The sequence below is a fragment of the Dermacentor silvarum genome, chromosome 9, assembly GCF_013339745.2.
Source record: "Dermacentor silvarum isolate Dsil-2018 chromosome 9, BIME_Dsil_1.4, whole genome shotgun sequence".
NCBI lineage: Eukaryota > Metazoa > Arthropoda > Arachnida > Ixodida > Ixodidae > Dermacentor > Dermacentor silvarum.
In genome coordinates, this window is record NC_051162.1 from 61,786,561 (window position 1) to 61,802,111 (window position 15,551).

Consider the following 15,551-nt stretch of genomic DNA (forward strand, 5'->3'; position numbering starts at 1 on the left):
TGGTTCTTGATTTTCCTCGTGTGGCGCAGGTTATACCCATGTCGGCCGTATCTTACTTTCATGTGGGTGTGCTTATCGTGCGCGGATTGCACTCATGTCGTTCGTGCATTCTCTGTGTATCGTGCGACCTACGAAGATTCATCGAAAAAACCGCATGTCTCTGCAGCGTGCATGCGTCGCATTTTAGTGACGTAGGCCAAAATGTGCGGCAGCGTTTTATGTGTTTGCTGCCAAGTGCTGCAGTGACTGCGTTCCAGCAGATAGACGCGGCCGCTTACGCGCAGTTTTGTTTAGTGTTCCTTTGTCATCTTTGTGATTTACCTGTATCGGCGATAGAAACCACAATGCTCTTCGTTGACGTTACTTTGTGTAATTTCGCTTTTCGTTTTGTTTGCCTTCTTCAGTGATTGTGAAGATGCTCTTGCTTGATAGTAAAACCTATGAAATCTTACTATTATGTGTCTGCTGAAGGCCTCCCACCACGTTAAAGGCAAATGCAATTGTCCAATTCGCTCTGAACTAGCGTATATATCATTTTTTTTTCATATCATTTGTTGCAAGTACAAAATTTTGCATCGGCGCACTGTTGTCTTTCCGAGTTAAAAAGACACTTTGAGATATTATTCAGCAGTATTCGACACCTTCTATTGAAAGGTTTATAGAGTGCAAGTATAGAGCCATTCTATAGACAGGACGCACGGTAACTTGTTTAAGCGTCCTATAAACGTTCCTCTATAGAATTCAATGCATATGATGTGAATACACACACTATAGAACGCTTATAGTGTGGGAATGGAGGGCCAGTCTATAGACAGCCACAATAGAAGTGCTACAAACATTCCATAGCATTCTTCTATAGAATTTAGTACATATGATGCCAATACACCCTCCATACAGGGTAACTTCAGCCAAACTTTGAAAATATGCAAATGCCATGTAGCTGTACCGAGCTAACCAAACCAAGGTAATGTTGTTAGCCGTCGTTTGGAGTTACTCACATCATTTTTTGCATTCCGCGTAGTTAGATAAGTAGTGTTAAATAATTAATGAACTTGTGAAATATTGCCGCGCGACTGGCCACTCGAGGGACTTTGCGTGTATTCGTGGGCTTCTTTCCCACTCGGAACAACACTTTTATGTAGCACGTATTCAGCAACAGAGTGTCGGGAGTATTTTCATGCTGCTCTACAATTTTTCACATTGACAATTTTCATCCACATATAATATTTGAGAAGTTGATTAATTATTAGGACTAATTATCGAAGTAGGCGGAATGTAAAAATAATTTGAGTATCTGAGGGCAAACATTACCTTGCAATGGTTCTCTCCAGCTACGTAGCATTTGCACATGTTTTAATGTTTCGCACAAGGTAAGTGAAACACCCTGAAGAATGCCTAAAGAGTGGGAATAGAGAGCCGCTCTATAGACAGACGACATTAGAAGTGCTAGAAATTTTCTATAAACATTCTTCTATACAATTTAGTACATATGATGTCGACACAGCCTCTATAGAACGTTTATAGAGGGCGAATGAAGAGCCTGTCTATAGACAGGCCACATTAGAAGCGCTAAAATGTTCCATGAACATTCTTCTATAGAATTTAGTACGTAAGATATCAATACACCCTCTATAGAACGTTAATAGAGAGCGAATGGAGAGCCAGTCTATAGACAGGCCGCATTAGAAGTGCTAAAAACGTTTTATAAAAGTTCTTCTATATAATTCAGTACATGTCGTTCGTGCATTATCTGAGTATTGTGCGACTTACGAAGATTCCTCTAAAAAACCACACGTCTCTGCAGCGTGCATGCGTCGCATTTTAGTGACGTAGGCGAAAATGTGCGGCAGCGTTTATGTGTTTGCTGCCAAGTGCTGCAGTGACTGCGTTCCAGCCGATAGAAGCCCTCTTTTGCACATTTATTGTGTGTGAAATGACATGTTTCTATAGACAGGCTGCTTTAGACTTCGTATAGAGATTCTATGCAGACGACTCTATAGAGCGCGAGTTCCTATAGAGTCCCTTTTGACTACATAAGAACTCATTAGGAGTTCTAAAGGAACTCTAAATTCATTTTCGTAAGGGTAAGTCGGCGAATAATAACGCCGGTAGACACTGGTTACCAAGAATGTACGGTCTGCTGGCACTTATTAGCTGCGACCGTCCTTGGGGATGGACTGACAAGTTGCACGTCGCTTTGCTAACATTGCTTGAAATTCCGGGCATGATACTGCTGCAGGAAGCGGTTTTGCCGCTTATCGCTCAAAATACAGCGCTATACAACGAACCTTGTGGCATTTAGTGCTACATTCTGCAAGTTACTCATGTACTTGTTCATTTCTTCAAAAAGCCGCTCATTTCAGTGCGCTGCAGCGTTCGCGAATTCATAACTCACTGCGGTTACTTGTGAGCAAAAGATTGCGACAGAACCCATCTCATGATGACAGTCGACGGTATTGCGTTAGCGTTGCATCAAGAACTGCCACCATCCAAACGAGTTATCTATTAGGCGTGTACTACCACGGGACGTATCGTACTTCCACGCTTCCCTAAGACCAATTGGCGTCAACCAGCGGTGCAGCACAGAAGCCTGCGCGTGACCTCCGAAGCGCATGGCGTGCCTGTGCGTGCGAACGCTCATAAACACGTGGTGCGGTAACCGGGTTACCCTTGGCCTAACCAGCGGCCACATGGGTCACTGGGTAGTCCGTGGTGTAATGGGGCTACTGTTTTGGCGGAACAGCTTTCGAAACCGACCATCGGACCCACTTGGGTCACCGAGTAAGTGGAGATGAGGTACATGCGTGGCCCATATCTTCAACGAACCTCTAGCACTCCGCCATGGGCAGGGGCGTAGCCAGAAATTTTTTTCGGGGTGTTTCACCAGCCCGACCGGGGGGGGGGGGGGGGAGGAGCAAGGTTCTGCTTTCCTCTACGTCACGTGATCGATAACAAATATCCGGTAGTTTAAGCAGACTCTATACATGTATAACAACGACATGGGACCGCCCCCCCCCCCCCTCGCGTGTGCGTGTGCTTGTGAAGAAATTACGTAAAAAGTAAAGTAAGCTCAGTAAATACAGTAAGTACGACAGGTACAGTGGGCGTTTGGAGCAACGGTCTCTCATCGCGCCACTGAATGGACCAGTCTTCGAAAACGCATCATTGAGACCACCCGTCCGATTGGAGAAGACATCATTAATTGTTCATTTCCGTTAAGCGTAGATGGCGTCGTCCTCGTCGGGGCGAAGTGCGTTTCACAAGTCAAGGACGGCTATACGCGTGAAAATGCACGTGTGACCAGGCTATACCTACTCCCATAGCAATTGCTTGTTCGCTGCGTCTTTGCGCTTGAAAACTTAAATACGCGCAAAAACGCGTAAGGCTTTTTTTTTTCGAAGCTTTCGTCGCCCTGCTCCCTCATACGAGAGGGTTGCATTTCCTGCGGCAAGTGCTTGGGCCGCTGTGTCTTCCACTGTGTGCGAGCGTGCAGCCGTCATTTGCCTTTACGTCAAGAGATTCAGAATTGTACAGAATATTTCACCGCACAGCATAGATAGGGCATGTGTACGCATTTTAAGTAGTGCGTGCAACTGATTTCTGCTTCACTTACGCCGGTGCAAACAGTAAGCGGCCTTGTACCTCACAGAATCTCGGCTGATTGGTGTACTAGTGATGCAGGAATGAACTCCGGTCTTGTTCAGTGCATAGTGCGCATAATCAATTTCTCAGGACGCGTGAACTCCGACGAGAACTGTCAGCACCTGCAACAAGAGTTTACTTACGCTGTACTGCGCACAGCTAGTAATTCATGCTTGTCGGCTGTCTGTTTCGTGCATTCTGTTGCGAGTCGGTGGAATTTCACTGCTGTCATCAACCCCATCGTGCGTACATTGCTGGTTTGGGATTCCACATCAAAACAGCAACTACCAGCCTTCCGTAATTGCTGGTTTGGGATTCAACAACAAACCAGTAATTACCAGCCTTCCGTAGGGGCGCAATCGCAAACAAGAGACATTTCTCGCGCAGGCTAAGCCTACGTTCACACTTGGGAAGCGGCAAGCGGGCGGAAAGGCCAAAGCGGCCGGAAATTTTTTTGCGCGCCTGTCCAAGTTGTTCACATTTGTTTTGCGACCGCCGCGGCCGCCGCTGCCGTTATCGACGAGATCCATCTAGTCTGCGTACGTTTGTCGGCGTGGTGGCGCTCATTATTGCATTATTTCGAGCGGTATGTTCATTCTTTGACCCACGTACCGTCATCAAAAGTGATCATTTTACGCAACTTCGCGTGTCATCTACGACCATCGGTAAATTCCTCGTTGGCGTTCCGTAATTCTCCTCACACGGGCGCGGTAGCGCTGAGTCACAGGTTGGTGCCTAGGCGTGATAATATTTCTTTAATAGCTTTTATATAGAAGTTGTAATAGCATTTCATCATTTCGTATTGTCGGCGCCTCCAGGACACCAAAGGGGCAACAGGAACATCACAGCTAAAAGCCAGGCTGGCCCTTGTGTTGGGGCTCGCCAAAGCCTGCGCGTCCTACGTGAGACCTACGCTCCCAATCTATCGTCGCGACGAGAAAAGCACCCCGCGACTTCTGCAACATACCGTACACGTGCGAGGAGAATTATGGAGCGCCAACTGCCTAACTATTGTCTGCCATGGAAGTGGAAGAAGAAATGGCTTTTATACTTCTACCTACTTGTTTTCTAGAAATGGACAATAAATAAACGGAATACGCGGACACCTCGGAAATGGCGGGGGTGGGTTCGCCTGGCTTTGCAAAAGCGCGAGGAGGAGGAGGAGGAAGTTGGGTCACGCCAAGGCTTCGTTGCCGCCCCTCCGGTCGCGCGACGTTGAATACTATCGCGAGTATTGCTGACAGTACGTTTTAGTGCCACTCTTGTCGTAGAGCAAGTGCTGGTTCTTGATCGCGTCGATCAGCATTACAGCCTATACTTTTGGTGCCATGTTCAATTTTACGACCGGTTGTTTACATGCTACTGTAGCTTCCAGTGAAGCAGAACGACTTTCCGCCGCGTTTCCGCTTCGCCATGGCGAAAAAATCGGCCCGAGACCGATTTGGCTCGCAGCCTGTTTTTCTGCCTGTTTTGTCGCCTAGGCGGGCGGATTTTTGCAAGATTTTGCCGCTTCCGACAGCTTCGAGACCAAGTGTGAACGTAGCCTAAGATCCTGCGCGAGCGCGGCCTAACCGGCACCTGAAGGGAAGCGGCGGAAATATATACCGGGGATTTCGACCACCTGGGCTCTTTAACGTGCACCTAAATCTAAGTAAACGGGCCTCGAGCGTTTTCGCCATCATCTAAAATGCGGCTGCCGCATTTGTTGCGCATTTGTTGCTTCAGAATGCGGCCGCCACATTCTCGCCCAAAACTTCACAGAGTGTCAAAGCCTTGACACACACCGTGACAGTTTTTTCCATATGCAGACATGATTCGCTGTAAATTACCAACCCAAACGGAAGCGCCCAGGAATGAAATTGTGATAGTAGCACCGGTTTCATGAATTGTGTCAGCGCGAAGCGACGAGAACAAAGGGTGGGTAAGGAGGGGGGGTAGCGTAAAAAAAGTTGGGGGGGGGGGGGTTGAACCCCCCAACCCCCCCCCCCCCCTGGCTACGCCCCTGGCCACGGGTAACTGTAGATGCGGGAATGGGTGGGTACCATGGTTGCAGGAAACTCTTTGACGATGACTTGGAGTTCTGGGTACGTGCAGCTCGGCCTGTGCTGGTATCCAATGAACCTGTGTGATGCCAACTTTGGTGACTGGATATACTCCAGTAGATGTTTGCCGCTCTTCAATGAACGTCTTTGCCCCAACTGGGGTAGCAAGTTATGTGCCACGGTGAATTTGCCGCTAGAATTGAAAGCTAGATTATATATTTTGTTTATTATTGCCAGCGTGTACAAGACGCATCATTTCAAAAAAAAAAACCATAACACATATAATCAGCGCACCTCAGTGAAAACCACCGTCTATAAATAGACGCTATCTCCATATTTGTCTATTTTTTGCAGTGCAATCAGTTTAGATAGTACTTCAAGAAATGGCGCAGAAACCACCGAGAGCTGGTTGACAAATGTGTTGTCATAGGTCAATGTCACAATAAACTCACGCGCGAGATCATTGAGGCAGAGGCAATGTCTAAATTTGCCGGTATGCGTGAGCTCATCATCTTTATCTTGCAAGGAGTTTGGTTTTCCTGGTCAGCCGGCGTGGATTCAGTAAGCTGTTTTTAGGGCTTTTCGTCTTATGATGGTGGTGCAGGCGGAGTATAAAATGTGTTCGCAAGTGTCACAAAATAAACCATTTGGACGTTAGCACCCATCCTGTCATATTGTCTTGCCCGTCTTCTTCTCTATTCCTTTACATTCACGCTCATTTACCCTAACAACAGGGCAAGGTCATGCTATTCCAATTCCAACTTACCCAATCTGCCAACCTTGTGGACTTCGTTTCTTACTTGTTTACGGTTTTTACACCAGAAATTTATTACGTGCGTTGATGGTGAGCTAGAAATTTTATACGAAAATTTGATTGCCCTTTCCGCATAAATTTTTTCTGCCTTTCTCAATAACCGTGGTCTACGCATCTGCCTATGGCTCCTTTCAGTTGAATCACTGGAATGTGGTGTCACCCAACGCAAACTACACCAGACCGTCGATACAGGTTGGCCTATCTTTCGACCTGTCCACACTGCAGTACGTGCTCGTGGAAGCAGCATCCTCACTCAAGGAAAGTATTTTCCGCCCGTGTATGTCTGTGGAGAAGACGAGTCGAGATGTGGTAAGTCTATTTCAGGGTCACAAGTTCACTTTCTGCCGTGCACCTCACATACATATTTTATGCCTGAATTAACCAACGTAACACATTGACGTGGTTGTGACACATTAAATTTTGATGTTTTTTAATTAGTTTATTGAAGACAATTTACAAATGCTTTCAGGAGACATGGCTAAAGGCAGAAGAGTGCCTCACAAGGCTATGCCACCCTACAGAGGTGCAGCTTCGTTATAAAAAATTGGTGAATTACAGTGACGTTTCACGAAAACACAACTTTAAATATTTACATTCGACGAGCAATACCAGCATTAGTAATGCACTATTTAAAAAAAACATAGGCGAATCCAGAGAGAAAACACCAAATACATTTTAAATGTAGAAACCAACTTAAGCAATAGCAACATATTTAATTAATAAGTATACACGTATTGAGGCAATATGATATCCATACTATACATCTAATAACCTTAGTAAAATTTTCACTCTTAAACTCGTCTGGGAGTTGTCTAATTATTCATAAGCATTGTGCCACTTGCTCATCGTCACGCAGCTCGGTGTCATTAGCAAAGTTACGAAACTTGATCTGACCAGTATAAACGAGAGCGCTGCGCTTCACACACACTGTTGCGCAAGGTGGGGCAAACTCAATTGATGACGCAAGCATTTTGCTGCAGGTGGCGCCGCCAGGCACGCATTTTCTTTGTGCAACTGCACTCACCGTGGTATGAAACAAAATGCTTAGAAGTTGCTTTAGTTCCGCTTTATGTGGAATTGTGTTTGGGCATTGCGCAGTTAAGTTGTACAGAAGGAGTTCCTAGGTACCTTTTGTACACCCCACATCCTCATTTGTGGGTTCGCCATGAGCCCTCAATACCGGTTGGCCCATCGACCTTTGGTTAACTTCTGATGTCGACAAGGTTTCTCATTTACAGCACAGAATTGTAGTTGCAAACGTTAGCACTGGCACTATTACATTTTTCCAAGTTCGTCGAACCACCTCGAAGTTACTGTAGCCTTAAAATGCTCTACGTTCAATAATTGCTGCATTCTGCTTTCCTTTCATGTTTTAAATATCTTGGTGGATGCATGAGTAGGTCCTTTTTCGTATATGTTTGAGCCCAGGTATTTATACTTCTTGACTGTGGGTATTACTGCTGAATTGAAACCACGTCTTTACTTCTCTATTCAATAAAAATAATAATGTCCAATGCTTGTGTTCTAAACTTGAAGCCTAGATTGGTCGCTGCATTACCACATATATTTGCAAGTTTCTGGAAATCCCTTGCGTAGTCCGGCAGCAGATGATAATTTCTGCGCGCCCCCTGTATTGGGCCGGGAGCATGCAGCCAGTTAGACGCGCATGCTTCGCCACACATCGCTTTCCGTAATCAACTAATCAGCGAAATTTCCCCGCGACAATACACCTTTTTGTAGTTGCTTGGCTGTTATATGCTTGCTCAAGCAAAGGGAAAGGAAAAGGAGCGAACGGCTTTGTAAAATACGCCAAACTCACTGGTTGGCTACTGAAACGTACCGCGGTGCATTCGGCGTGTTCTTATTTAACGTTTTTTCTTGGACCAAACCACGAGGGACTGCCAGCGGTTGTCGCTACGTTTAGACGATCCAGGGGTTTTACTCAGTTTCTGATGGTGACGCTACTGGCTAGTCTCAGCTGAGCTTAAAGTTTAGGCACTGTGCAATGGGCTGTTTCATAACTGGAACTGCCCGCCTGATCACACAATGGCTGTACGCTAAGTGTAGCAAGATCCTGCAGAGTGATATCCCAATTTTCCACTCTAATCAGTCCCTAGATTTAGGATTTGTAGTGTTGATTATTCGTCTTGACTTTTAAGCAAAAAACACGAATGCGAAAAATACCGGGATTTACTGCATATAGTGGCTGACAAGTTGATTTCAGTCGCTTCCTTAACGCAAGGAAATATTTTTACACACTGACCAGCGTCAGCTGGGACTCCCTGTATACGTCTTTTTTCATCGTATTGCTTGCTAAAAATGTCGAAATGTCGTATAGCTAAACCAGTTTACTTTTTTATTGTTACTGTTGCATTCTCAAGCTAATGCCGCGTGCTTATAGGGATAGGCCACTCTTCGAGGTGCATTTTGCCCTTTGTTGGAATACATTCTATTTCCCAAGCTGTACTCTGCAACTATGGAAGAATGTTCCTTTAATGTTTGATAGATTCATATCTAGAAGCGTAGGTAAGGGGCATAAATAACGCTTTTTGTGCATGCTTTCAGCTTTGTGGACATGGCTCCTTCAATAGCAAGGCCAATAATTACTTTGACGATCCGGTATCTGCATACGGAGTCCTCTTCAATGATTCGAAAGTTGTTGCAATGAGCGAGTACAACGACTCCGTGGCTTTAAAGGTCAGTATACCGAAACACTGGATCGGTATTCCTTCTCGCGTTCTGCACATGCCGTGAAATATTTGTTTCGCGGTGTGCATGCATAGCGCTCTTGCAGCAGCTTGTGAATGTATAGTGGTGGGAGCAGCCGGTCTGGTCTTAGAAACTGTGCCCATTAGAAAGAATTTAATGGGCTCTAAATGACAGTGTGTGGGTGTGGGGTGGGAGTGGGGGGGAGTGCGACAGATTTATTACCCGATCACTTGTAATTCACGCTCCGTATTGTTTTGCTTTTGTCTGATGAAAGGTACTTAGCTTCAAGCTAAGCTGACAAAGAAAGTGTGTAGGTTACATTGTGATGTTTCATGCATCCTATAGTTCCTCAAGGCTAGCCCGGAGATCCAGGCGTCGCCGTTGCTCCGGCCACTGTTTTCTGCTATTGCCCTTCTCGCTTTTTTAATGCGAAAGCATTAGTTGCCCTATTTCGCGAAAATCTGGCGGCGTCACCCAAAACATGGTACCAAAAATGGCCGATGGCCCAAAGAGTAAAAAAACACAGCACATCCACGAAGTGAATGATGATGAGTGGGCGAAGCACCGGGGGATCATTCGGGTAAACCACAGCTACGGACGAGAGTTAAAGAGAGCACGCGTCGGGAACGAGAGAGAAAATTACACCATCTTTCCGTAGGGGAACCCTGAGTAGTATGCGAAGCAGCCATGGGGTCGACTCAAGGTAGTTTTACCAGCTGTATAAACTTGGACATGCAGCAGCACCAGCAACGCGCAGAACTGTTGTCGACGCCGTCGGCGTTTCGCCCGCGTTCGCACCGAACGCGCGCAAAGTGGTACCAGAACCGGAAGTTGAAGCGGAACCGCAACGCCATCTAGTGAACACTTCATAAAACTGCAGGTGGCTACGGACACACAACGCCATCTATTGAGCACGGAGGAAGATTATTTAGGAGTAGAAACTCCCATCAGCGCGGGCGCTCGCGTGCGACCAGATAACGTCACATTATTATGCGCCGACGGGGGCGCATGCAGTGGCGGCGCCTTGCGGCACATCATGCAAGCAGCAGCGAAAAAAAAAAAAGAGCAGCAGCCCGGCGGATCGGTGGTGCCGCTCGGGCGCGTTCTCTTCGGCGGCGCCGGTGTCTCCCGCGCTCAAAGTAGACGACACAGGCGTTCGGCGTTCGCTTCCGCGTGCACGCCGTAGCGTTGTTTTTGTGGGCCTTTAAGTCAAACAGTAACTGTTCTTGTCGGTGTCTGTTCGAGGGCCGTAATACTAACAGCGCTGATACGTGCAGTGTACCCTTGTTCGTAAATTGCTAGCCTAAGATGGGATGCAGGTGGGATGCGTGAGTGCCCTCAGTAGAAGTTGTGAGGCGCGCGGCCGAACGGGAGCAACGCGCGCGGCCGCGAACGAGAGAAACACATGTGACCGGTTGCCTTGGCAACCAAGACGGCGGTAATTTCTTTCTCAGCCGCCAGGTGCCGCCAGCATGATAGTGGCTCCGCGGGCTTGTGACATTATCTGGTCGCCGCAACTGGCGGAGTTTCCACTCCTAAAGGTTTCTTGCTCCGTGCTATTGAGCAATTCATAAACTAGAGGTGGCTACATACTACTGCCAGTACTACTACTACTACTACAGAGGAGGGAACGACCCACACCCTAAGGAGCTTCGCCCCTAAAAAAACAAAAAAAAAAAAACGTCAAGAAATGCTCTTACTGACGTGAAATTTCTCAGTGTCATACAGAACCCTGCATTGCGCCTTCCCTGTACGCAATAGCTCACACAACCCATTTGATGGTGTGCGGGTCACCGTCGTCATCGTCTTCGGTCACGCGCTCAAGATCCTTCAATATGAAATGGCACCGCTGCGCTCCGCGTATACTATAGTGCTTAGAATATATTAGGGGCGAAGCTCCTTATAGCGGCACCCATTCGTCCCCGTCGTCGTCGTCGTAGTAGTAGTGTGTAACCAGTCTGAGAAAAATGAGAAAAAAAATTCCGAAGTTGTGTCCGTAGCCCGGAATCGAACCAGGGACCCCTCGCTTCCGAGCGCGCGGCGTTAGCCCACTACGCCACAAAGCTTTTCTTTTTTCTTTATTGCCGGTCTTTGGCACACACAGAAATACATAAATTCACAGAGAATCGCAAAACAGAATCACAATCACAACATTCGTTAAATACGACCGCTCAACTTGTGCGGACGCGTACACGCTAAAATTGTCTCATCGTCAGTAATAATTCCACCCGAGGCAACCATTCTGGGATACATTCTAGCAACTTTTGTTCTTCCACAAAGTCCCTTATGCTTTCTTTAAAATACTGGCGAGCTGCTCTTGCGTTGAGATCAGCGTGCCTTACTGCCATTCTGCATTTCCAAATGCTATGCAGGGCCATGGGCATTACCATATCGAGTGGGGTGCCGTCATCACTTTCTATTGGCAAGTAGCGAATGCCATACGCATCGAGGGGGAATTCTTTTTTGATTGTTCGCTGGAGTACATCCCAAAGAAAAACAGCATCCCAACAATGCAGAAATACATGCTCAATTGTCTCCTCCTTTCTGCATATTATACAATGGGTGCCCCAGGGAACAAAAAAACCCCTTTCAGCCATCCATGGTTTGACAGTGAGCGTGCCTGTGTGTAACTTAAAAAAGAAAGTCTTGACACCTGACGGTATTAGCATTGCCTTAACGCGTTTTAGAACATTGTGCCCATGGCCTGCACCATAAAGGGATCGATATAGAGGCACGGGTAGAACCACATCACAAAGGTCCTTGTGCAATTTTTTTTCCGATTGACTACACTCAAGTATTCTAGTGAAAACCCCGCTGACAAAAAAACCTACAAGAAACCACAACTTCACGAAGAAAACCATAAACAGCACCGGGCAAACTGCCGGTTGAAACAACCATGTTGGGCAAGTGTCTCCCCAGGCGAAGTTGACATACAGTGTATAGGAACGGGTTTTTTACGTCCCTGCAGAAAGAAAATTGATTGACTACCTGTCTCAAAAACAAATGTGACACTACGCCACGAAGCGCACATGGACACACCCACCACGATGACAATAAATACCTAACATTAACGAAAGACCGCGTTTCTAACGTTTCTGTGCTGTGAGTGGCAGCGCAGTAAACTGGGGCAAGTGCCTGGGATTCTGGCACGGAGACTGGCCGGAGGCCCCGGACACCTTTGCTAACATGAGTTTCGTAACGACTCCGGTTAAATACATGGGAGCTCCCCTCCAGTGCTACAAAGACAGTGAATCGTACTGGAGGAGTGAAGTCGATCACCTGCGGGACAAAGTAAACAAGTGGAATGGCTGGAATTGGTCTATGTTTTCCAGAGCTACAATTTGTAACATTTTTTAGTGAGCAAACTTTGGTATATCCTTCAAGTGTTGCACTGCTCAAGGGTAAACATTCAGAAAATTCACCGTGTGTTCGCTGTGTTCGTGTGGGCATCGTCTTGGGAAAGATCAAGTCGAACCAATTTATTTCTTCGAGTTCGAAATGGAGGACTTGGTTTGTCACATTTGTTTTTGAGACAGGTAGTCAATCGATTTTCTTTCTTCAGGGACGTAAAAAACCCGTTCCTATACACTTTATGTCAACTTCCACTACGCCACGAAGCGGACATGGACACACGCACCACGATGGCAATAAATACCCAACATTAACGAAAGGCCGCGTTTCTAGCGCGTTTCTAACGCGTTTGTGCTAGCGCGTTACGGCCCGTGTAAGAAGCTGGTGTAAGACGCTGTGGCCTCTCCGCCTAACCTTCAACGCGTTTCGAACGCGCTGCCCAAAGCGGTGGCAAGTCAAGTTCAAGTCGAGGAGCGTTTATGAATACGGGGGGTATACTCTCTCGGCAGTCATGTGATGGCGTCGGCAAACGCGGTGCACGTTCCGGCATGTGTAAATGGCTGCGTAAGACGCTGTGGCCGCTCCCCCTTACTAGAGAGTACTGCACGTTTCTAACGCGTTTGTGCTAGCGTCCCCTTAAGCGGGAGATCCGATGATTCCCTCCGGAGCTTCGCCCACTCATCATCATTCACCCCGTGGATATGTTGTGAATTTTTTTATATTCTAGGTACTATACGTATACAAACTTCTTGTCCACTCCCACTGAGTGGGTAGGAGGAACATACATGACAGGAAAAAAACAAAAACAACACTCTCGACGTCAAATCGTGGCTGCATAAAATGAGGTGTACCACAGCCATCATGTCTCAGAAGGAACGCCGTGAAAGTTTACAGCGTGCACGACGAAATGCGGATCGATTCCTGAGCGAGAACATTTCACTTAAGATACTACAATGCTTTAGCATTCCCACATGTAATCAGTCTCCGGTGTCTCTGCCAATTTTTTTTCTTTAAAGTTATCACAACACACGAATACACGTGTTGCGTTCATTGCGCTCATTGCGCTGATTGCATGCATGAACGCGCTCATGAATGCATTCCCTAGGCACACCTTTAGTCAGTCACAACTGTGGAGCCGCCGGCGGAGTGGGTTCGATTACCACCCACACCTAAATGTTCCAAACTTTCTTTTCAAACCATTAATTTATTTTGTTTGCAGTAACGTCCTTGAGTAATTTGAAGTCAAATGGAGTAATTTTTTTATGTGTCATGACTCTTTGCGCCATTGGCCATTATTGGTGCTATTTTTTGATCACGCCGACGGATTTTCGCGTAATGCGACATATAATTATTTAGCGTTAAAAAACAAAGAATAAAAAATTAAGAAAAGCAGGATGTGGGAAACAGACGTGTGCGCTCACTTCGAGTAAACCTCTTGATAGCTGGTCCTTTTTGTGAGCCAAACGTTCATGGGATACACAAGAAGTTTGCGTTTGTACTGTTGAACGTTGAAACCAACCTACTTGAACGATGCAACCAACCTACTTGAACCTGCTTGCTTTCCAGCTCGTAAACTGTAACGTCTGATTCGTGCACTCTACGCGTTATAATACACGAGAAAGATATCTGGTAAACAATGCCAGAATGACAGGCCGTAAGCCTTGCTCATTGTGTTTTGGTGCAACATTTTTGCTCGCGAGTGTCGTTTACCAGACAGTACGTAGAAAACACTTTTGTTAGTCGTTGACGCCGCACCCCGCCAATGTTAATGGCACGCGCGTTTGATACTGTGAACCACCTACTTATGACGCAACCGCTGTTGATAGAATCGTAGTTATCTCATTTTTTATGTACTATTCGCCTTCTTCTGCCAAATTTTTTACAATAAAACAAACTAGTTCAACACACGACCAGAACAAAAACTGAAGAGGAGACTGACAAGCGCTCACATTTAGCTGAGAATATTTATTTAAACCAAAAAACACAGGTGTCTTGCACTGTGAGAACAAGGAACAAAATCATAAGCAATAACTGAAGCACAAATCTAATTCTAATATGAAATATAAGAAACTTGCCATTCGCCAAATTGTATGATTGCACTTCCTTGAAGACTTGCTTGACACGTTTCTGCGATAGTCATAGATGGTTCGCGTACTCATGCTGGCCCTGCCTTCCTCATTTGAGTCGCTTCAAAGATGTCTCGAGTGCTTTATTCATGATCTTTCGTGGTGAAGGCGGCTTCTCTAAAAAAGGAAGAAAAGCGGATGCGACGTCGAGTGGGATAATAAATACCTAAAAAAACACCTTTACCATTGTCCACATTCTCATTGTGTGCACGCAGATAGCCATTTAAACATATTCCATATTCCCGATTGGCATACACGGGCAACTATCCTGAATCCAAATACTGAGAAAACAATGCACACAAGTAAATATAAGAATAAACAATTGTATTATTTAAAAATTTAGAATTTACGTTGTCAATTCCTGAAGGCGAAGAAACCTTTACATTACTAATTAGTCTTTGTAGACCAAAATTGTCAGTTAAAATTGGGTCCAGTAATGAATTCTGCATCGGGTGAAAACAGGGTAGGGAAACAGATGATTGCTGAAGAAATGCCTTAGAAAAGTTATCATTGAGCACTTGGGGACACTGGAATGAAGGAGTGACCGCGCCACTGCTATCGTTCAGAGCTATTGTTTTATGCTTGCAGGTAGTCTGCAGATAGTCCGCTACCGCTATTAGAGACCTCCCCTCCTGATTGGTCACCACGGTCACATTGATATGTAGTGAAATTCTGTTCTAGCTGCTTATCTCCCACATTATCTCTTGTACTTGTGTTTTTTTTTGTTTTTTTTTTTGCGGCGCAACCCGGATTAAAATGTCGAACTGCTATTTAACTCAAAGCAATTTTTTGCAGTGGCGAAAGAGCTTTGCCATTATGAATCTTTTTTTTTCGAAAGCAAAGTTCTCTGAAAAAAGATGGCCGGGT